Source organism: Bos grunniens, chromosome 15, assembly GCF_055505025.1.
Source record: "Bos grunniens cultivar Pamir isolate PY7600 chromosome 15, Bosgru_T2T1.0, whole genome shotgun sequence".
Lineage (NCBI taxonomy): Eukaryota > Metazoa > Chordata > Mammalia > Artiodactyla > Bovidae > Bos > Bos grunniens.
In genome coordinates this window covers 25,396,870-25,421,490 of record NC_141179.1, presented here as the reverse complement: position 1 = coordinate 25,421,490, position 24,621 = coordinate 25,396,870, and the positions used below count along the sequence as shown (strand labels likewise).

Below are 24,621 nucleotides of genomic sequence, written 5' to 3'. Positions count from 1 at the left end.
ATCATCCTCCAAGAGCTGAGTATTTAGAATTGTTCTAATTTTTCATTCTATTAAATAACTTAAATAAACATATCAGTTTATAAGTAAAAATATTAGTTTTGTTTGAAGGTTTGCTTCAATTTAAAATCAGTTTGTCACTAGGAACATGACCTAATCCAGTGAATGTGAAAGTGTTAGCTTCTGTCTTGTCCAACTCTTTGCAACCCCATGGACTATAGCCTGCCAGACTCCTCTGTCTATGGAATTCTTTAGGCAAGAATACTGGAGTGGGTTGCCATTTCCTTCTCCTGGGGATCTTCCTGACAAAGGGATCAAACTTGACTTTCCTACACTGCAGGCGGATTCTTTACCAATAACCTACAAAATCCTACACCTCATCAAAGATATGGACAAATATTTATGCAGATTGGGCTTCCCAGGTGGATAGTTGGGTAAAGAATCTGCCTGCAATGCAGGAGATACAGGAGACTCAAGTTTGATCCCTAGGTCTGGAAGATCCCCTGAAGGAGGGCATGGCAACCTACTCCAGTATTCTTGCCTGGAGAATTCCATGGACAGAGGAGCCTGGCGGGCTATACAGTCCATGGGGTTGCAAAGAGTTGGACATGAATGAATTGACTGAGCACATGCATGCACATTTATGCACATAAATATTTAATTTAATTAAAAATTCCCTACTTATAATTTTAAACTATGAAAAAAGTTCCATCTAGTCAAAGCTACAATTTTTCCAGTAGTCATGTATGTATGTGAGAGTTGGACTATAAAGAAAGCTGAGCTTTTGAACTTTGGTGCTGGAGACTCTTGAGAGTCCCTTGGACTAAAAGGAGATCCAATCAGTCAATCCTAAACTGGATCCTAAAGAAATCAGTCCTGAATATTCATTAGAAGGACTGATGCTGAAGCTGAAACTCCAATACTTTGGCCACCTGATGTGAAAACTCATTGGAAAAGAACCTGATGCTGGGAAAGATTGAAGATAGGAGAAGAAAGGAATGACAGAGGATGAGATGGTTGGATGGCATCACCGACTCGATGGACATGAGTTTGAGCAAGCTCCAGGAGTTGGTGATGGACAGGGAGGCCTGCAGGGGCACTGCAGTCCAGGGGGTCACAAAGAGTTGGACACGACTGAGTGACTGAACTTAACTGAAGTGTCTAAAATAGACGACAAGTAAAGAAAAACAAACAAACAAACCAGAGTACTTGCTATACGCCAGGTCACTACTGTAACTCAGCAGGGCCCTATGGTCAGTCCCTCCTCCATATCTTCTACTTTAGTTCCCTTCTGAAGTGCTTGGATAACAGTATTTGATGCACATTTACCACCCCCAGCACCCCACCGCCACCACATCAAATGGAAGATGTTAACTTCTTGACAACCATGAGCACAGAACCCCAAGCCTACTGGAGCCTAAGGACTGATAATGTTAACTCCTGTGACACCACCCTTGTTACCTCATGATCAGCCAGTCAGAGAATTGTGCATGAGCTGATCACATAACCTGTGACCCCTCCTCCCTCACCTGGCCTTTATTTTATTTCAGCCACATGACATTGTGCTGATTTCTGGATCTTAGTTTCCCCACCAGGGATTTAACCTGGACACGGGCATTGAAAGTATCAAGTCCTGATCACTGGACTGCCTGGTAATTCCCTCACCTGGCCTTTAAAAATGCTTTGTTAAAAGCGTTTGAGGAGTTTGGGCTTTTAGAGCACCAGCCACTGTCCTCCTTGTATTAGTACATTTACAATAAACATTGCACTTTTTATCACCACAACCAAGTGTCAGTAGATTGGCTTTACCGCTCACAGGCAAGCAGATCCAAGTTTAATTCAGTAACACTAATAATATTGAGAAGATGGAATTCTTTTTGCTCAGCTAGAATTCAAAGTTGGTCTTCCCTATCATCAGAATCAAAAGCAAATGCTCTTCTGAAAATGATGGGTTTTAATGAATTGTATATATTTTATCTTTGAGATTTTCTTTTCATCTGTACCACCAAATACTGATATTAGCCTATGAGCATATGGTTTTAACTGAACATATTCATTGGAAAGCATTTATATAATTCTATTAAATTCTTCTTTTGATATTTGCCTTTTAGCATGTCATTGCATTGTAGATTAATTGAAGTTTAGGCAGAAGCTCCTCAATTATATGAAAATTATCTTTGCACTTAGATCTAGATCCAAAAGACTGATGGAACTGTAGTTTGAACTCAGAAAATGTGTCTTCTACTAATTTGTTTGAATATGGAGAACTCACTTCTTAACTTATTGATAGCATAGTAAAGTACATAAAGCAGCTTGAAATTGCTTGTGATTCAAACAAGGTTAGTTGTGGAAATAACTCTACCACAGTATAGGTTTGGTGTATAAGTTCTATTTTGCTTTATAACTTTAGGCTTAATTCACAGAGAAACATTACTAAGCCTGCAGCAAAAGCTAATTTCCAAAGTCATTCACAATTCTATAACAGTGGTCTAGGGCAGTTCTTCTAACCACTTAAAAATATACAAACCCAGACTTACCTGGCAGTCCAGTGGTTAGGACTCCACGCTTCCACTGCACGGGGCTTGGATTTGATCCCAGGTCAGGGAACTAAGATCCCACATGCTGCATGGCCAAAAAAAAAAAGCAAGTATGAACCATTCTTGCTGAAAGTGTCTGTAAAAATTGGCAAAGGGCTGGCCTTTTGCATCTTTCCATGCATGGGAAGATGCCAGATGCCTTTGAGCCTTAGTTTGCAGAGAATTTTAGCCATCACCTGCAACCTAAAAGTTGAGTTGTTCAGTCGCTCAGTTGTGTCTGACTCTTTGCCACCCCATGGACTGCAGCACCCCAGGCTTCCTTGTCCTTCACTATTTGCTGGAGCTTGCTCAAACTCATGTCCATTGAGTTGGTGATGCCATCCAACCATCTCATCCTCTGTCGTCCCCTTCTCCTCCTGCCTTCAATCTTTCCCAGCATCAGGGATCAAAGATCAAAGATCCCAGCATCCATCTTTTCCAGTGAGTTGGCTCTTTATATCAGGTGGACAAAGTATTGGAGTTTCAGCTTCAGCATCAGTCCTTCCAATGAATACTCAGGGTTGATTTCTTTTAGGATTAACTGGTTTGATCTCCTTGCTATTCAAGAGACTCTCAAGAGTCTTTTCCAACACCGCAGTTCACAGCCATCAATTCTATGGTGCTCAGCCTTTGTCATTGTCCAGCTCTCACATCCATACGTGACAAGTGGAAAAACCATCCCTTTGGCTATATGGACATTTGTCAGCAAAGTAATGTCTCTGCTTTTTAATATGCCGTCTAAGTTGGTCATAACTTTTCTTCCAAGGAGCAAGCGTCTTTTAATTTCATGGCTGCAGTCACCATCTGCAGTGATTTTGGATCCCAAGAAAATAAAGTCTGTCACTGTTACAACTGTTTCCCCATCTATTTACCATGAAGTGATGGGGCCAGATACCAGTAAAAATGTAGGATTGTTAAAGTGCTTTTGAACTTAAGATATTAGCTATATATACATATACATGATCTTCATTTTTTGAATGTTGAGTTGTAAGCCAACTTTTTCACTCTCCTCTTTCACCTTCATCAAGAGACTCTTTTGTTCCTCTTCACTTTCTGCCATAAGGGTGGTGTCATCTGTGTATTTGAAGTTATTGATATTTCGCCTGGCAATCTTGATTCCAGCTTGTGCTTCATCCAGCCTGGCATTTCGCATGGTCTACTCTGCATGTAAGTTAAATATATAAATGAATCCCTGCATTAAAGTTGAGAGTTATGTTTATTTGGTGGGAATTGTTAGGACTTCAAGTCTGGGAGACAGCTTCTCGAGATACCCTGAGAAAATTGCTCCTAAGGGATTGCAGAGGAATCAGGGGATACAAAAGTTTGCAGCAAGGATCAAATAGTCTGAACAACAATATATTATTGTTAATTAAGGAAAAGCAGATATCTCAAGTTAAGGACTTTAGCACTTTTCTGTGAATGGGAAGATGCAAGATTCTGGGCTCTTTGAAATCATTCTTTTCAAATACATCTCAGCTATCTGGGGCTAGTATCCTGTCTTCTCATATTTTCCCCTCCCCCCTCCCACTCTTCTGTGCTCACTGTAGGGAGTGGTGGCAGTTCAGTGGCCTTTAGCAGGTATTCTCCTTTCTGTATTCCCTTAGAGTTCACCAAGTCACACCAGAGAGCTGCAATCGCTATTGACTGTTACATCCTTGTTTACTGACATGGTAGGAAATGCTGCATTTCCTATACCCAAGGGCGCAAAACTATTTAGTGGTGGAGTGGAGATTGAAGTCTGGCCAGGCAGCCTGGCCTCAGAGTCTATACTCTCGGTGACTACGCTATACAACTAGTGCTGGGGTAGCCAGCTAGTGATTGGTGGCCAAATCCAGGCAGAAGTTTTCTTTAGCTAGCAGTCTGGGGGAGGTGGTGGTTTTCCCCTTTAAAATACACAATAATATGTACAAGACAGTGTTAAGTGAAATGCAACCACTACCCACGTGAATGAAAAATGAATCCTGCCATATCAGTAAACAAAGGATGCTGCAGTCATCAAGCATGACAGCCATCCCAATAACGAGCTCTTGGGGAACTCAGAATGTGGACCACCGGCCTGCCCACTGCCGAGCCTTCAGCCATTGCAGCCTCCCAGTGGCCACCCAGAGGGCCCCCAGGATGGGAAAGCACAGGATACTGGCCCTCGATAGCCCAAGGTGTCTATCAAAGGAATGATTTCAGTGAGCCCAGGCTCTTGAATCTTGCCATACTTAGAAAAGTGCTAAATCCCTTAACTTGACATATCTGGTTTCTTTAAGAGTAATCTTTTGATCCCTCCTGTGTGCCCTTTGTTGCAAAACTCGTATATCCTATCTCCTCCTCCCGTTGCCGGCTAGAAGCAGTTTCTCAGAGCTATCTGAAATGCTCTCTCCTGGGCTGCGGTTCTCATTTTGCCCCACATAAAACTTAACTCACAACCTCAGGTTGTGCAAATTTTTCTCAACAGTATTATACTGTACATATTCTTCTGTGGCTTGCTTATTTTCTCCTCTAGATTTTGCCAGCACATATTTAAAAATAATGCTAAATTTGAATGCCTTTAGTGGGGCATATGTTTTCAGTTACCCCTGTGTTTTATACCCTTACATTTTTCATATTTTAGTTACCTATCTGGTCCCCGAAGCCATCTGAGCTTGCAGTCTCTGATATAAGATGGAATTCCATTGAGCCATTCAAATATGAAGTTTTAGCAACATAAGAATTTCTTTGTATTACAGTGTGTTATAATGTCAGTTATGTTACATATGATTTTAAAAATGGATATAAAATTGTATATATGATATGCTCTAACCTATATAAAAATATATATAGAAAAGACTAGGAATAATTTTGGCAAAAATGTTATTTTTGAGTGGTGACATTTGGTAAAAGTTGTAATATCTGATGAATACATTTTTTTAATTTACAAAATAATTTTTAATTTTTATTAGAAAATATTTGCTTACATTTAAAGCGTATGTAAAGTATGTTTTTAAACTTCTTATTTCTTTTTAGCTGCACTGGGTCTTGGTTTCTGCACTCTGGCTTTCCTTAGTTGCGGCAAGCAGGGGGCTGCTCCCTAGTTGGGGCACGCGGGCGTCTTCCTTCATCGTACCGCATGGGCTCTAGAGCTCACGGGCTCACTAGTTGCAGCTTGCAGGCTCTAGAGCACAGTTCAGTAGTTCTGGCACACAGGCTTAGTTGCCCCAAGGCATGTGGGATCTTTCTGGAGCAGGGATCAAACTCATGTCCCCTGCATTGGCAGGTGGATTCTCAACCACTGGATGACTAGGGAAATCCCATCTGTAAAGTGTTTTAATAAAGACATTAGTGTTCTCTTTATTCTTTAATCATGTTAACTTCAATTAGGTGATGTTCATATTTTAAAAGACATAACATAAATCCATCAATGTCTGGTTGTTCTCCTGATAGATCCTTTCAAAATAATCATGGATGATAACCAGGTACAAGGTACAGTCTAGGCTAATGAACAACAGTATCAGCTCTATTGAATCACTTGTCTTAAACTGTTTCAGAAATTGCATTAATAGAAAGGACAGCCTATGTGGTACTTCTAAAAAAAGCAGTAGAAGAGGAAAGAATTTAACAGGCTTTCTCCGGTTGAGGCGCATGCACCAATATAGGAACATGAACATCTAATCTGTAGAGATGAATACAAAGTCAGATAAAACTGACAAGTGAGATCCATCAGCTCTTCTTGCTCTGGCTCCAAGCTGACCAAGCAAACATCTGCGGAGCATCCTTAGGAAGAGAATGTACTCATCGACTTACTTGAGTTTTATAAGTCCCATGATTGTTGGTATTCTGCTTTATGCATTTACTTTTTATGAGTTTGGTTAGCATGAAACAGGCCAGAGAATCTGATGACACTTGAAGTCCCTTGCACAGAGTTCCTTGACTCTGAACCTGAAGATTAGCTCCTGGAATGTGGGGTCCATATCAATGTACTGCTGGATCTAGGAAGTCTTATTCTCAGTCAGCATCTCTTAGATCACATTCACTTCAGATCTTCTGTGCTTCACAGGTGTGATGACAATACCCAATTCTATTTCCATTTTTCAAATTATTAACAAGCCTATATGGCCAAAGTGAAGACTTGGCACTCACAGGCGCACTTTAAGTATATTCCAATAAAATCCTACCATTTACCTCATGTTAACTAGGTAAATGAACACATTGAGATATTTTTTTGCCTGGGATATCTGGTTATATCTGGCCTCTGACAGTATTTCACATATAAATTATTATTCATGGCCTACTTCATTTCAGGCAAAGCAAAACATGTTGCCATAGCACAGAGAATTTTAAGACTGTTGTGGGGCAGTTCTGTAAAACTTGCCAAGTTAGGACATACCAGAAATTTTGAAAGTAATCCAGTACGTTGATGTGGGAAGACTGTGCATATAAATTCTTTAATTATCTCTTCTTTGGGCTGATTTTAAGCTGTGTGATGTGACAGTGGTTCTGCATCTTACACTGCTGCCATAATATTGGATGGCAGTTCCACTTGGCTCCTCTCTCGGCCTGAGTTCAGAGCAATACAGCAGCTCTGTGGTGTGGACACAGTTTCTATGCTAAAGCCATCCATTTTAATAAAGTAAAGGTCTAGCCCATTGAGCCTAGTTGAATACAGCTGTTGCATTGATCTCTTCGGATGCTACAGCCGTTGAGTTCATTTCCTTAATCACATTTTCCATACGGGTAAAAGCATGAAGCTGCTTGGTATCTTCCAGAGTGCATGCATTCTAATTTCAGAATTTAATCAAATGGAACTGGCTTCCTGACAGAGTAAACAGAGCAAAATACTGTATCCAGACCAGCTGCCAAGCTAGCAGCCTGAATTTATTTTTCCTTGCTTTGCTAAATGCATCTTGAATTTTAGAAAACATAGTCCAGGTTCAGGAAATTTAGCATTTTTGAACCAAGACCAGTCGCCTTTAATATTCTTCCATAAATACATCCATTAAATTTCAAAAGTCAGGTAGCTGGGTTAATCCTTTCTCACATGTCTATGGTCAGAGAAGAAAACATATTCCTCTTTTCTATTGAACACAGGGATTGTGTATATAGACCTTTGCTGTTTGGGCCAATCTAATAGTATAGAGTACTTGTAAATATCTATACATTTTTTCTGATTGCTACTTCTGTACTAACTTGAGTCTTATAATCTAACACATTTATAAAATCTTTCCAGGTATTTTCTATACCATTTTTAATATAGCATTCCATATATAAACATGAAAACTTCATTTTAATACAGACTCAATGTAGCAACCAGGACACATAGAAATGAATAAGTTAGCTGGGTGGACTACATATTTCCCAAACCACGTGGCTTGTGAAAAGGGGCTTGAGGAAGTACAGAATATATTACCAATTCCTTTGTTATTGCTAATTCTAATTTTTCCATCTGCAAAACAGACTCCTCTGTCGCATGTGTGTCTTTTATTAACCACAAATATTTTATTTATATTTATGTTTCAATTTCATTTTTCCTTTAATACTAAACCAGGAATGGCCTTTGGAGGGGGTGCCTGTATGGACTGAGAACTTTATTATCCACTCAGGAGATACTCAGAAATAGACATGGCCTCAATTCAAACAGATTCCACTTTCCACGAGTAGTTTATTTACACCCTAAATTCCTGAAGGCCCTGGAATTCCTCCCCTCTCCCCCCGCCCAGTTCAGTTCATGTCCCCAGCTACTTGTTCAGACTCGCTCCTACTCCTCCTGCAGAAACATTTATTTCAGCTATCACTTCTCCCAGAAGCCTTGTTCTCTTCTCTTCTCTTTCTTCACACTTTTTTCTTGGTTTCAAGTATCATCCATATGCTAAGGACTCCCAAATCTAAATCTCCAGCCTGGCTGTCTTCTGAGCTTCAGGCACTGATGTGTTAATATAATTGTTTACTCAATATCTCCACTTAGATGGCATCTTAAAACATGCCCAAACCAAACATCACTCTTCCTTCAAAAAACCCCAATGGGACATTAATGTTTAATTGGTTATCGATTGATGTGAAAAAAAAAAATCACTGCAAAATCTAATTGCTTAAAACAACAATAAACATTGATGATCTCACAGTTGTTGTGGGTCAAGGGTTTGGGCTTAGCTTAGCTAAGTTGTGTCCGACTCTTTGCAACCTCATAGATGTAGCCCACCTGGCTCCTCTGCCCATGGAATTTTCCAGGCAAGAATATGGAGCAGGTTGCCATGCCCTCCTCCAGGGAATCTTCTGGACCCAGGGATTGAACCCAGGTCTCTTGCATCTCCTGCATTGGCAGGCGAATTCTTTACCACTGTACCACTGAGTCTGGCTTAACTTCTCTCGTGAATTTTCAGTCAATATGTTGGCCAGGGTTACAATCATCTGAGGGCTTGAATGGAGATGGAAGATCACCTTCCAAGATGTTGTTACTGTTCAGTCACTCAGTCATGTCTGACTCTTTGCAACTCCATAGACCGCAACATGCCAGTCTTCCCTGTCCTTCACTAATTTGCTCAACTCATGTTCCCAGAATTTGCTCAAGTTCATTTCATTGAGTCAGTGAACCAACCACCTCATCCTCTCACCTGTCTCCTGCCCTCAGTCTTTCCCAGCATCAGTGTGTTTTCCAATGACTCTCCTCTTCACATCAGGTAGCCAAAGTATTGGAGCTTCAGCTTCAGCATCAGCCTTCCAATGAATACTCAGGGTTGATTTCCTTTAAGATTGGCTGATTTGATCTCCTTGCTGTTCAAAGGACTCTCAAGAGTCTTCTCCAGTACCACAGTTTGAAAGCATTAGTTCTTTGGCACTCAGCCTTCTTTATGGTCCACCTCTCACATCCATACATGACTACTGGAAATACCATAGCTTTGACTGTACAGACCTTTCCAAGATGCTCACTCATATGACAGGCAAGTTGATGGTGTCTGTCTGTAGGAGACCTCAGTTCCTCCCCATTGTAGGCTTTTCTATTGGGTTCCATAGAGAGGCTGGCTTCCTCCAGAGCAAGTTGATCCAAAGGAGAACAAGGAGAAAGCTGTTATATCCATCGTGACTCAGACTCACAAAGCAAACAGCATCAGGTTCTCAGTATTCTGTTGGTTACCCTGACTAGCCACAATTCAGTGTGGAAGGGTACTACACAAGGGTGTGAATGCCAGGAGACAGGGATCACAAGGGCTGTCTTCAACGCTGGTTACCGCCACTGTCTATCCCATTGCTCCTATCAGAAACCTGAGAGTCATGGTTGTTGTTTTTTTTGTTTGTTTGTTTTTAAATTTAGGCTGTGCTTGATCTTCCTAGCTCACAGGATTCTCCAGTTCGGCATATAGGCTCAGTAGTTGTGGTATGTGAGATCTCAGTTCCCCAACCAGGGATCAAACCCGTGCCCTCTACAGTGGAAGTGCAGAATCTCAACCACTGGACCACCAAGGGAAGTCCCCTGGAAGTCATCTTCCATACCTTCTGTCCGTACTGCCTTCAGTCAAAACCAAGTCTAGTTCACTCTGCCTTGCTCTATTCTCCTCTCATCACGAAGTTGTTTTCCTGTGACCGGATCCACCTGAGACTACAGCATCCACTGTGTGAAGCCAAGTGCTGAAGCGGAGTGTGTGAAAGCCACCCTTTCCCCTCCTATCTCCCCCTGTGCCACAAGGCTAGGGATCTTAGTTCCTCAACCAGGGATTGAACCAGGCCCTTGGCAGTTGAAACTGTGGAGTCCTAACCACTGCACCACCAGGGAATTCCCTGTAATGTCACTTTGTATTTTATAATGGAAACAGTCCTGGATGATACTTCAAGAAACCACAGTCTGAATGCTACTAACCTCTCCAATTTTTTAATCTACGGGATGTTGGGAAATGAGGGAATTAATAATTATTTAGTGTCAAGCACTTGGGCTTCCCTGGCGGCTTGGTGGTAAAGAACCCACCTGCCAATGCAGGAGACTCAGGTTTGATCCCTGGGTCAGGAAGATCCCTGGAGAAGGAAATGGCTACGCACTCCAGTATTCTTGCCTGGGAAATTCCACGGACAGAGGAGCCTGGCGGGCTACAGTCCATGGGGTCACAGGGTCAGGCACAACTTAGTGACTAAACAACAGCCTAGCACTTAATGTGTTATTTCTCTTAATTATGACACCAAACCCCTGAGAAAGCGGTTTTTATCTCCACTTTACAGAGCAGAAAACTGAGTCATGAAGTAATTAGCTTGTATTGTTACAGCTAGTGAGTATCCAACCTGGGCTTCATCTCCAGGTCCACCTACTACTGAATTTGTTTCAGGTTCTGCTTTCCCAGAATTTCTCCTCCAAGGCATCTACCTCAAGTCAAAAGGAGCCTGTCTGACTAATGGGGTCCTTTGATAAGGAAGTTTCTATCTTGATATGGAATACGGTGAAAGTACAAGTTAGAAATAGGCTTTTAGATCTTCCTTTTCTCTCTGAAGAAGTAAATGACACTTTCCTCCAAGAAAGGTCAAATGATCATAGGCTGGGAGGAGAAACTGGTCTTTAGGAGAATCAAGGCCTACAGCAGGGAACGAATTTAAAGAAAGATCAGAAACCAACTTAAGTGTGTCACATTGAAAATTGGAGGGAAAGAAATAGGTTTCTGCTTCCAAAACTGGTCCAAAGCATTCAGACTGTGCCTTGTTTGGTATAAATTCATCAGTAGGTGGATGGCCTGTGACTCAAAGGTGAAGTTTGTGTACAACTTTTTTTGGACAGAGCCTCCGTGGTGCTGTGCCCGGGTGAGACACACACTGGTCTTTTACTGCATGCTGAGGTCTGAGCTCTGAGCTCTTTTCTCTCTCTGGCGTTTTCATGTTGCCGGGGCTACTGGAAAATTTCTGTCATTTGTACTGCTCGATGACAAGAACACCTGATGAGAAGACAGTGAAACAGGGGCAATCAGACAGGCAGAGAAGGCCCTGAAGCAAAACTCAGTTTCTCAGGAGGTTAAATTGCAGTAAACAAAGAGGGTTTCAGAAACTGGACCCAATTAATGTTCTTGACTTCTGTCCTTTTCAGCTCTGGGGACCAAGTGCAGTAAGATGGAAAGGGCCTGCCTGGGCTGGAGGGTGGGAGAGAAAGTTCTGTCCCCCAGTTCTGTCAAGGGGCTTCCCAGGTGGCTCAGTGGTCAAGAACCCGCCTGCCGCTGCAGGAGCCCTCGCAGGAGGTGCGGGTTGGATCCCTGGGTAGGGAAGATCCCCTGGAGGAGGGCATGGCAACCCGCTGCAGTAGGTTGCCTGGAGAATCCCATGGACGGAGAAGCCGCGTGGGCTACAAATGGTTGAGGTCACAAAGAGTCAGATGCGACTGAGCACGCACGCCAGAGAAGCCGCGTGGGCTACAAATGGTTGAGGTCACAAAGAGTCAGATGCGACTGAGCACGCACGCCAGAGAAGCCGCGTGGGCTACAAATGGTTGAGGTCACAAAGAGTCAGATGCGACTGAGCACGCACGCACCCGCCGAGTTCCGTCATTTGTAGCTGGGGGCTCTGTGTGCGCCTCCCCGTGAGGGCTCAAAGCCTCCATTGTGACTCAGCAGCGCAAGTAATAATGAAACACGCGGGGCCCCTCCCCCAGGACTTGTTGCATCTTCTGAAAAGATAGTTCCTAGGAAATCCAAAGAAATGAGTCTTTCATCTCTGACAGTCGAAACGCCAAGTGCCTTGGCCCAGGATGGGGCGGCCGTGACACTCTTTCTGGGTGGACAGTGGGCCTGGCAGCCCCGGTCAGATGCCGTGGCAGGGCAGCTGTGCTGAGTTCTGTTTTGATCCTGTAGGTCCCCCGTGGGCTGGCTCATTCCGTCCTCAAACATCTGTTTGCTGTCAGGTTAAGAGCGCTACACCTGCTTTCCGCTTTCTCACGGATGTTGAGGGAGTTGGTGAAGGGCTGTAATGAAGGGAACAGGGAGATTCTAGTGGTCGATCTTGTTTAATTGCATAAGTTGTGTCTGTGAGTGAGCTTGGAAGTGGAGAGCAGACAATCGCACGGGGCCTCAGCCAAGAGCAGGCCCCAGGCACAATCTGGAGTCCTAAGACCACTTCTCAGAGTGATGGACATGAACTCGGGCCATCCTCATATGAGCCTAAGCATGAGCGGAAGCAGAGAGCAGGGATGTGGCTACTCAGGCTCTGTGGCCACTACTTCCTAGACAGGATGGATACCAAACACTCAGGCAGCAACACTGTGCCTGTTACCCTTGTTTAATTTGCTCCATTAGGAAGATTAGGCTGGATAATGCCATTTGGCAGTTTTTCCAAGTTTGGAGTGTTCTTAGTTTTTCAAAATTCTTGTTTCCATTGATGGCTCACTCAATTATGTGGCTGCAGTAATCTCTCTGTAAAACACGTGAGTTTACAAGGGGATGTCACATCCTTTATTTCCTTTGGCTTCTGACAGTTCTGTGAGATCCACCCAACTTGGATAAGGTTAAACTGTAAGGATCCCCAAAATGTAGTAGCTCAAGCAAGACACCTTGTTTCTTCCTCACATAAACAGACCAGCTCAGTAGGCTGCTCTCCTCCCTGTAATTATTCTGGGCCCTGCGTCCTCTCCATCTTGTTTCTTTGTCCAGTTGTTGTTGTTTTAAATATCTGTTTATTTCGGCTGCACCAGGTCTCAGTTGTAGCACATGGGATCTTCAGTCTTTGTTGTGATGGCATGTGGAATCTTTAATTGCAGCATGTGGGATCTAGTTCCCCGACCTGGGATCAAACCAGGACCCCCTGCTTTGGGAACGTGGAGTCTTAGTCACTGGACTGCCAGGGAAGTCTTCTTTGTCCAGTTTTGAGTGGGTACCTTGTCAGGAGTGCAGCCAATGGAAAAGGGAAACACGACCTTGCCTGGTCTGGTCCCAAGGCACCAGGGCGGGAAGGGGACTCGTCACTTCCGTCACACATCACTGGGGAGAATGCTGTCACATCTTCTGCATGGAAGGTGGTGAAAGGTCCACTAGCCAGTCAGTCCTGTGCCTTAGCACACTTTGATTACTCTGGGGAAAAGCGAGACACGAAAGCCAGAAATCTGTGTCATCGTTCCATACGGTTCATATTAGTTCCTTTTTCTACAGCAGGTTGAGAGAGAGAAATGGACTTCCTCAAAGACACAGCTGGTTAGGAGTAGCACTGGAGCTATAGTACTGATAGTTTGGGGCTCCTCAGTTCTTTTCTTTATCCCCACTGCTCTCCGGGGACAAGAGGGCAGATCACTTGAAATCAGTACTGCCCTGAAAAAAACTAGGGTGTGTAATTAACATCAATATGTGCAGCCAATGGGGAAAATACAAGGTGGTGACAGACTGTGTCCAACTCCTCTGCCTTCCTTCCTGACTCTCAAGCACAAAAACGCTGAGGTGATGAATGCTCTGCCTGCTGCGGTCCCAGCCCCCCCAAGTGCGATGTGATCAGACACAGAGACTCAGACAGCGGGAGTGATGACTGTCTCTTTACCTTCTCAGCTTAGCTTAGGATGTCTTATACGTGTTCAGGTCTTAGGGCCAGCCTCTCTTATCTCTCTTTCTCTGACAAGCACCTTCTCTGGGAGCCTCTGAGATGCCCAGCCCTCATTGCTCCTAACCCTCTGAGCCCCCTGACCTGCCAAGAGTTGGGCTGTTTCACCACAGCAGAGTTGTTTGGGCCCCAGTAAGGTCTTGCTGAGTCCGGTAAGATGGTTTGCAGTTGTAAGCACTGCCGAGAGTATACATGCACTCCTAGAATGATGGGGCCTGGGTAAGACCGAGAACCAAGGGCTGTGTATCCCTGCACGTGCCTTAACAATGAGTTTTGTTCCCTCTCTCTGGAAGTTGGCCCCTTGGAGAGTCCTTCTGTACCTAGTTTGTCAGATAACTGAATGTACATCTGATTCCCAGGCACTGACATGACTTAAGCTTTTGCTTTTTCTCCAGGAGGAACCTTGGCTACTAGAGATTAAGGAATAAGGTAAGGTTATAAAACCTCAGCCATAAATTTTAAAATATAAATAAGTAAATAAAACCTCACCCACAGCTGTCATTTAAATCTCAGTTCCAGTTCATCAGCGCCCCCAGGAAACATAAGTGCCACCCCCCCCCAGTCTGGGTACCGCTAAGATGAATGCTTTACCACAGTCCAGGGATTTATTAGTGTTTTAGCCGTGTGACCTTTTGGTCACTGTTATTGTTTTATTTCTGGCTTCCCAGGTAGCTCAGTTGAAAAGAATTTGCCTGCAGTGCAAGAGACGTGAGTTCAATCCCTCAATCAGGAAGATCCCCTGGAGAAGGAAATGGCAACCTCCTCTAGTATTCTTGCCTTGGAAATTCCACGGACAGAGGAGCCTGGTGGGCTACAGTCCATGAGGTCACAAATGAGTCAGGCACTACTTAGTGACTAAACAAGAGCATGCTAATCTCTAGGCTCCATCCTCAGACACCCCGAGATAAAGGAAGTATTTATATACAAACTGCATGGCTACAGAAATTACGAGATAACCTGGACACCTGTCTTTATGGAAAATTATTAAATTCTGTCAATTCTCAAAAAGGCTGCTAGAAAAAACTTCCAATTAAGCAAAACTAAGTTTACTGAACTCACTTGAGTGTCTTAATTGTATCTCAGAGCAGGGAGTCAGGGAAGGATATTTTGAGTGTTTCAGGGCCAAGGATGGATGATTTAAGGCAGGTCGTGCAAGACAGAGAACTAGATAGGACTGAAGAGAGTTAATGACACAAGAGCTTTTGATTGATGACCCCACAAATCAAGAGTCTTAGAGTATCGACAAGCAAGCTGTAAATCTTGACAAGTGAGCTATTTTAGTTATTCAGTGCTAACTTCCAGAAGCAAGTCTCTTCCAGAACAAATAGCTAAGTTGCTTTTGCCTAGTCCTAATTTTTTTTTTTTTTTTAATGTCTTATGTAGCACAGAGATAGGAAAATAAATTTCGGTTCCAAAAATTTCAATGCATTTGTATCACACATGTAACCATAGGTTGTTCTGTTCTTTATTTCATGCATGTTTATCTCCTTGGCTGGATTCAGAATGTTTTCAGGACAGGAGCCATAGCTTGACTGTATACAGCCCAGCTGTGAGCACAAGTATCCCACTCAACAAACATCACTTCTTCCATGAAGTCTTCCATGATGCCACCTCCAGATTCTCAGTCATTTCCCAGGACTATATTCACACCACTATTCTGGTGCCTGTTATCTGTGGCAAGATGGGGCTTCTCTCATCTCTTCCTCCTCCACACTTCCTGGGGGAGAGGGCCTTCTGTAAAACTGAGTAAAGAGACAAGGATGTGGCTTGTAACAGTTCATTGAAATTATTTTTTTAATTTATTTATTTTAATTGGAGGCTAATTACTTTACAGTATTGTAGTGGTTTTGCCATACATTGACGTGAATCAGCCATGGGTGTACATGTGTTCCCCATCCTGAGCCCCGTACCACCTGCCTCCCCATCCCATCCCTCTGGGTCATCCCAGTGCACCAGCCCTGAGCACCCTGTCTCATGCATCGAATTATACAGAGTGAAGTAAGCCAGAAAGAAAAACATCAATACAGCATACTAACGCATATACATGGAATTTAGAAAGATGGTAACGATAATCCTATATGTGAGACAGCAAAAGAGACACAGATGTATAGAACAGTCTTTTGGACTCTGTGGGAGACGGTGAGGGTGGTATGATTTGAGAGAATAGCATTGAAACATGTATATTATCAAATGTGAAACAATTCATTGAAATTAACCCATAGAAGTGATCATATTAGCAAGAGAAAGAAAGGTGCATTTATTTAAGAAGGTGAAGGAAGGAATAAATAAACGCCTCTTCAGCAATTCCAGGACATGAAAGACTTGATGCTGCCTCTCCAGGAGGAGCCAGATACTGGGGGAAATTGGAGAAATTGAACAAAATCAAGGATGCTGTAGCGAAGAAGGTGACGGAGGCCAGAGGAAGAACAGTCACCCTGATACTAGCAGGTGACTCAGTGGGAAAAGCAGTCACTTTCATGCTTCATCCTTCATCCAATTAACCTGTGTGCCTGCCTACTCCTTTGCTAGATTATGAGATCCAAGAAGGTGGGCCAGAGCCATGTGGCCCTTCACTTTCATGTCTCTACTGACTGATACCCACACACACACTGTCTACCAAGGTGACATCCCGTCCCAGGGGTTTTGAACAGAATTGATCATAAGGCTGACTTCTTCCAGTTATGGCGGGAGAATCAGTCTACCTGTCAACTGCATCACAGTTGGATGTATTTGTTGTTTCCTTGTCCAGATTTTTGTAAAAATGACTGTACCCCATTGTATCCATCCTCATGGTCTACATTTGGCAGTCATACACATTAGCCAGCCTATAATGCATCTCTCTTACGTCCTTCATTAAGTGTCTCTTTAAAACATCTTCTGAAGTGTGGCATCATTATATCATTTTTACGGACACCAGATCAGTTTTCCCTCTGGCAGTTTCCTTAATTGGTGATTTGGCAACATTGGGGTTTCTTCTTCCAACCTGCCAGTTTCCTTCGTTTAAAGCAAATTCTGTCAAATGAATAAGCGCCCGTAGCACAATTACCGAGCACAAAACGAAACTGCAAATATGCATTAGCTGACCAGGGTAGTGTCGAGTATATTAAAAAGAAAGAGACAAGCGTGTGAGATTGACAAGAGAATAGAGCATTTCGTTTTTTCATTCTGTTTTATTGCTGCAATATTCCATTTGATGGCCTCCAGCTTTCCCAGCATCAGCTTCCTGCAATGACACTAATGAAGAAATGCTGCTTTTTGTTCATTCTTTAAACAACTATGTCGCTCTTTAATGGGACTATAGCACTTTCCCCCTGTTCATGCAGAGTTATGAACAGCTAAGTCTCTAGGGTACCTCTGATGTGTACAGCACTCTTTTCCCTTTAGAATTTCTCTGATTAGTTGATAAGTACACTTTCCATCAATAAATTCAATGTTCTAGATATTTCAAAGTATGGGCAGAAGCAGGAATATTTTTCCAGCCTGGAAAAAAATTTAAAAGCCCAAGGGGGAAGAGTGAGCACTTAATTTTTCATCACATTTTTCTGCTTTGTAGAATATACTGTTTTCCTTTTAATTATTTCCTAATCATTTTCTTCCATCCTCATTAAGTGTTAAGTCCTTATTAAATTTTCTTCTGTTCTTTATTAAAGCAGTCACATTTAGAACCATTTTGGTTCATCATCCACATGTGACTGACTGACTTCTAAATAGTTTTTCCTCTAAGCAGAAAGTTATTTCTGCCACTTGGACTGAATGTCCACTCTGGCTTGATTTCCCACGGGGCTCATTTAGTTTCTTCTCTGTTTTCTTCTTTGGGTTCCTTCTGCTTGCCCAGAAGTATGGAGTTTGATTTTATGTCAGTTCTCAAAGGCTCCAAAATAAATAAGGGCTGGATTCAAGCTGTCCAAATGGTGAGGGCAGAGAGATGCACTTACTGATTCCCTATCATGAAATATAACTGAGTCCTAGTTAGCTGAAATTGGCCAGGACATCACCTAACATCTCTAACAAAGCAGACCTGCTTCAAGATCCAGGAACGAAGGGAATACCTTCTGAAGAGTAGAAAAACAACATGAGTGCCCTCCAACCCTACCCCTGGCCTCCTTTGGAAGCATTTTATTTCTAAGGTATAATGGCAGATTTTGATGTTACCACAAAATAAATGAGTCTATCACACAGAGCATCAAGTTGAATAGAAACATATTTCAAATGAAGTTCTCATGTTATATCAGAATAAGTCAACAGATGAAGAAATACAAGGTTATTAAATTGTATTAAATACAATCTTTAAAAAACAGATTAAGCTAATACACTGTTTTTATTTCTTGATACAATATTTTTAAATAAGAGACTTTAGTTTTCAAGTATTGCTGAAGCTGTTGTGTAACCATAGCAAAGTTTTGTTAACATTCCTACCATGATTTTTTTTAATTTATTATTTTATATTTTTAATTTTACTTACTTTTGGCTGCGCTGGGTCTCTGTTGTTGCCTGAGGGCTTTCTGTATTTTCAGAGTGGGGCTACTCTTCACTGTGGTGTGCTGGCTTCTGACCGCAGAGCACAGGTTCTAGAACTTGCGGCTCAGTAGTTGTGGCACATGGACTTAGTTGCCCTGTAGCATATGGGATCTTCCAGGAACAGGGAACAAACTGTGTCCCCTGCATTGGCCGGCAGATTCTTAACCACTGAACCACCAGGGAAGCCCCATTGCTTACTTACCACGATTACTATTGCAGCTGTTAGCAATTCAAATTAACATCACTGTTACAAAAGATGAGAGGAAAATAAAGGGAAAATTAAATGAGATGGCCCTTGAATTAAGAGATGACTATGTGGAAATAAACATATAAATGTCTAGTTATAAAGGAGAGAAGGCAATGGCACCCCACTCCAGTACTCTTGCTTGGAAAATCCCATGGACGGAGGAGCCTGTTAGGCTGCAATCCATGAGGTCGCTAAGAGTCGGACACGACTGAGCGACTTCCCTTTCACTTTTCACTTTCATGCATTGGAGAAGGAAATGGCAACCCACTCCAGTGTTCTTGCCTGGAGAATCCCAGGGACGGGGGAGCCTGGTGGGCTGCCGTCTATGGGGTCGCACAGAGTCGGACACGACTGAAGCGACTTAGCATAGCATAGTTACAAAGCATGGTAGAATAGTCCTACTTCTAAGTAAGCTACACAGAGGGTCATCCTAACTTGGGGTATGGGTGAAAGAGGTCATTCTTAAGCTTGGCACTTATGTATGGGAAGGGTTTTCGGCAGTGAAAATCTGTCAGATTTTTAGACTGAGGCAACTGCAGGACCAAAGCCATCAGGGCAGGAAAGTAAAGCCAGAGAATGATGAGTACCTGGAGCTGAGGGTTTTAGAGGAATGTGTAGGGAAACAAGCCTGGAGGAATAGCTTTGGGGCCTGAGTGCCACTCCAGTACTTCGCATTTTAAGGAAGTGCCATGATGGGCTACAAGGAGAATAGAAAACTGGTAAGACTTCATACCCCTGATATTGACAGCTGATATTTGATAGCTTCGTGCTCTTGCGCTCCTGTTTTTTGATCCACAAAATGAAAATAATAGAGGTCAGAGCTAAGACATATGGTTGAAAAATCATCTTTAAGGTGATAGTTGAAACGTGGGAGCAATCATATGAAATTGGTCAGAAAAAGAAAAAAAAAGCAAAAGGATTCAACTTTGTTGAACTCTTCTCACAATTAATGTTCCAGGACAGGCCAAGAATTATCGAGGGTAGGTTTGGTGGTAGTCGTTGAATATGGTAGTTGTTGAGTAAGGATTGAAGTGGAACTGGCATGGGTTAAAAGCTCACAGCAAGGATAAGCCCTAAGTGGTCTAGCTAGGGATATGGGATTGGATATGGGATCAAGATTTTTGAGTAAGAGCAAAGTCACATGTCATAGAAAATCATGTGTAGAACAGAAAGCCGATTTCTGCTTCCTGGAATGAGCAGGACTGATAGTTATCCAGAGCAGTGTTTCCCTGGACCAGAGGCAGCAGCCCTATCTGGGTGGTCCCAGATATTAGAAATGCAAATTCTAAGGCCCCACCCCAGACCAACTGAATGGGAAGTTTGAGGCCAGAGCCCAGGAATCTGTGTTATAATAAGCCCTTCAGGTGATCCTGATTTGCATGAAAATTTGGGAACCATTAATGGAGACAGTGGTAAGCACTAGTTCACAGGCTGAGAAAATAAAGGAAAGAGGAATATTGCTGAATGGGATATTACACAATAAACTTTTGCCCTGCAGTGAAGTTCAGAGCTTTGAAGATTATTTTCTCTTTGAATCCAGAGAAGCAGAGTTTTAAGCTTACAGAATGATTAAGAACAGCTAAAGATTAGTGCAATGACATCTATTTGTAACCTTGTATATCAAATAATTATGGAGAAGGCAATGGAACCCCACTCCAGTACTTTTGCCTGGAAAATCCCATGGACGGAGAAGCCTGGTAGGCTGTAGTCTATGGAGTTGCTAGAGTCGGACACAACTGAGCAACTTCACTTTCACTTTTCACTTTCATGCATTGGAGAAGGAAATGGCAACCCACTCCAGTGTTCTTGCTTGGAGAATCCCAGGGACGGGGAAGCCTGGTGGGCTGCCATCTATGGGGTCACACAGAGTCAGACACGACTGACGCGACTTAGCATATCAAATAATTAAAATATAATGGCTATCATAGCTATTATAGATTAGTCTTCATTGTGTTTATTAGCATAAACAAGATCAACATTTTATTAGGGACACAATATAATATAATTAAAACATAAGGTCAGTCTTTTAGACAAGCCCAGATAGCATATTCCAGGAGGTGTGGAAGATCTTCCATTAAGGAACGGAAAGAATATGTTAGAACTTATATATCTAAAAAAAAAATAATAATTCTTTATATGCAAATGGAGCAGAGACATCATTTTGCCAACAAAGATCCGTATAGTCAAAGCTATGGTTTTTCCAGTAGTCATATACGGATGTGAGAGTTGGACCATAAGGAAGTCTGAGCGCTGAAGAAATGATGCTTTCAAATTGTGGGGCTAGAGAAGACTCTTAAGAGTCACTTGGACTGCAAGGAGATCAAACCAGTAAATACTAAAAGAAATCAACCCTGAATATTCATTGGAGGGACTGATGTTGAAGCTGAAGCTCCAATACTTTGGCCACCTGATTCAAAAGGCTGATTCATTGGAAAAGACACTGGGAGAGATCGAAGGGAAAAGGAAAAGGGGGTGGCAGAGGACAAGATGGTTAGATGGCATCACTGGCTTAATGGACATGGATCTGAGCAAATTCTGGGAGATAGTGAAGGGAGCAAATTCTGGGAGATAGTGAAGGGAGCAAATTCTGGGAGATAGTGAAGGGAGCAAATTCTGGGAGATGGTGAAGGACAGGGATGTCTGGCCTATTGCAGTTCATGGGTCACAAAGAGTCGGACAGAGCTCAGTGACTGAACACCACCACTAATGCAAATTGAACCTCCCTTGATTAGTCCATCTGTCAATGAACATATTTCCCTGGTTTTCCAAGAGGGAAAGTAGGAATTCCTTAAACCAAGGGATTCAACAGTGGAGCCGTTATTCATCCTGTCCCATTTATTAGGTTACAATATACTCTAGTATATTGCCTGTGTCTGATTAAGTGGATTTTTGGGCTACATTGTCTAGTTTTAGCTAACGTCACCATACCTTAAATAGACAAATAGCTTTCAAGTATTCCTGAAACAAAATGTGGACTGAAGTTTAATTGTAAAAGTGAAAGTTTAAGGGAACAGTAAAAAAGTGGGAGAGGCAGCTTAGTTCAGTAAATAAGAACAGGGATTCTGGAGCCAGCCACCTAGCAAAAGTGTGACTTTGGGCAATTTACCTAAACTCTCTGTGCTATAGGTTTTAAAAGTGTAAATAGGGGATAAGAATAGTACTCACCCCCACAGGACTTTTATGACAAATAATAGTTTTAGAACACAGTGCAAACAATATGAGCTTGTTCAAATGAACAGTAATTCTAATTCTTTGCCTGTAACATTACAAGATATAAATAAAGATCTGTTTGAATCTAGTAAGTTACCCAAACAATTTTGAAATGACCAGGAAGACCATTTAAATTATGGATTTAAGTCCACTGTCTGTCATTAACTATGAACCTAGCCCTCCATATATATTGTACTTTAACTCTTGGATAATAATATGCAGTCATGACAATCAAGCACTGTTGTATCTATATCTCATTTTTTAAAGTTCCATTTTTGTGTATGTTTTATAATATTCAAAATATGTTAGCACATTTGTCCTTACATATAATTTATACATAAATAAACATTTCCTGTGGGTATATAGTCTGAAGTGTTTCAGGTTTGAATGGGTGTTTTGCTTTGTTTAAACTGATGGCAAACATAATCAAGAACATTAGACACAACTTCTGTAGAGCTGGGGCTGGTGAACCATCTCCCCTGGGCCCAGTCCAGCTCACTGCCTATTTCTGCAAATAAAACTAATCGCTATACAGCCACACTCATTCCTTGTCTGTAGCCACTTACACACTACAACAGGCGAACTGAGTAGCAGTGACAGAAGCAGTATGTCCCACAGAGCTGAAAATATTTACTCTTAGGTCCTGAATAGAAAAAGGTTGCTGACTTCTAGTCTAGACCACTCTTTGCCAATAGCTTGGTTGAATTGTGGACATCAAATCTAAGATGAGTCAGATAACCTTGGAAAATCAAGCCTTGCGAGGAAAAACATCACAAACTTGAGGTGAACACCACACCCAGCACAGGATAAGGCTGTGACACTGTGACCAGGAACACAAACTTCACCTGTCCCCAAGCACTGGCTTCTCCTTGGGGAGGATAGTTACTCCAGCAACCGGTAAATTGCAAAGAGGGTTCTGCACCGACCCAGAATTTTCCCTGGGGCTGGGAAGGTTCTCCCCTAAGGACCTCTTTCATATTCTGCCTGCAGCCTGTGAGTCACAGGGCAGTGTTCTTCTGCTTGGACCACAAGTAAGGAAGAGTCGGAGCAGGTATGGACTGCTGACAGAAGGCGGGTTTGCTCCTGTCATCGTTACGGTACTTGAGGTATCAGACTGGAAAAGAAACATGCCGCATCCTTTGGGTCATTGTTTAATAGGGCAGTTCAGATCACAGATTAAACTGTTCCACCACCACTTGCGCTGTGCTTAGTCACTCAGTCGTGTCCGACTCTTTGCCACCCCGTGAACTGTAGCCCACCAAGGTTCTCTGACCATGGGATTTTCCAGGCAAGAAAACTGGAGTGGGTTGCCATGCCCTCCTCCAGAGGATCTTCCCAACCACCATTTACAGATGATCAAAGTTAAACTGAAAAGATAGGAAGTGACATTTTTGGCCACATCAGTGTGTGTTTCAGGGAATCCACTATTTTAGAAATTTTTTGTTTTAACACTGGCCTTGCCCTAAGAAATCAAAGACAAAGGAAACATGAGTTCATTACCAAAAAGAATTGCAGTTCAGTAATTGATGGATTGCCAGGCAATGTGACTTTTGGGCAGTTGGGAAAGCAAACCAGCTGAAGAATATCATTCACTGGTGTTATACCCATAGTCTGGGACTTCTCAGAAGTTCAGCATTCAGGTAAATAGAACCACAGGAAATTCACTCAAAAAGTAACTGCTTTTGGAATTGCTTTCAACCACATCTCTCAAATGTTAGCAATAGAGTGGTTTGATTTTTATCATCAAAATCCATCATTTATTAGACTACAGATCTGCAACAGGAGATCAATTTTTTAATGTATATGTCCTTTTTAAAAATATATATGTATATAGCTGTATAAATGGAAATATTGAGAACCAAGGCTTTACTTAGTTTCAAGATGCCACAGGCAAGATTGTCCATGACATGATGACAACCCTATTCAGCTAAAAAACATGAAAAGTAAAAACTCTGGGACATCCAGGATACTGGTTGTGACAAGGATACTGTTGGTAATTCTTATAAAAATCAGCAATTCTTTCTCCACTGGTCTAGGTATTCATTGTGTAAACTCAGGAGAATACACAGAGCTAGAGTAAAAGCAAACTTATGTACCAGGCATACACGGTATTCTAGAAGGGCTCTGTTTCTAGGCTCTAACGGTCAGGGCAGGAATGGGCTTTGCTCCTGAGAGAAGCTGTTTGCTGTTTGTTCCTAATGATGGTTAATGTATGAACAAACCCAACTCCCAGAGCTGTAACCGATAGCATCAACGACGCTGGGACACAAAGGCTCTAATGAAGCGGAGCCATGTGGCTGGTGCTTTGAAAATGCCCATGGTGGAGGGAGGAGGGGGAGAGTTTGGTTAAATGAAGTCGTTTCTAAGAGCAGTAGATGAAAGGGTAGGGCTAGAACAAAGCAGCCAAGAATGATTACATATTCAAATTTCCTTCGCCCTGTGCGGCAGGAAAATTTTATTTCATCACTCTCTCCTCTGACATGTCAAAACACAGAAGCTTCTGCACCCTTAGGGCCTCTGTTCTCTGGTGGAAAAAATAAGAGGCTGGGTAGCTGAGAGGGCATGTTG

At 42.4% G+C, this 24,621-nt stretch overlaps 1 long non-coding RNA gene across 1 annotated transcript; it reads right to left on the bottom strand.

Moving 5' to 3' along the window:
* Window positions 1-10,085: 10,085 nt before the first annotated feature.
* Window positions 10,086-23,799, bottom strand: LOC147357469 (uncharacterized). Its single transcript, XR_015141852.1, has 2 exons — window positions 18,541-23,799; window positions 10,086-15,820 (listed from the first exon to the last, which is right to left on the bottom strand). It is a non-coding gene; the product is annotated as an uncharacterized LOC147357469 (long non-coding RNA).
* Window positions 23,800-24,621: the final 822 nt, after the last annotated feature.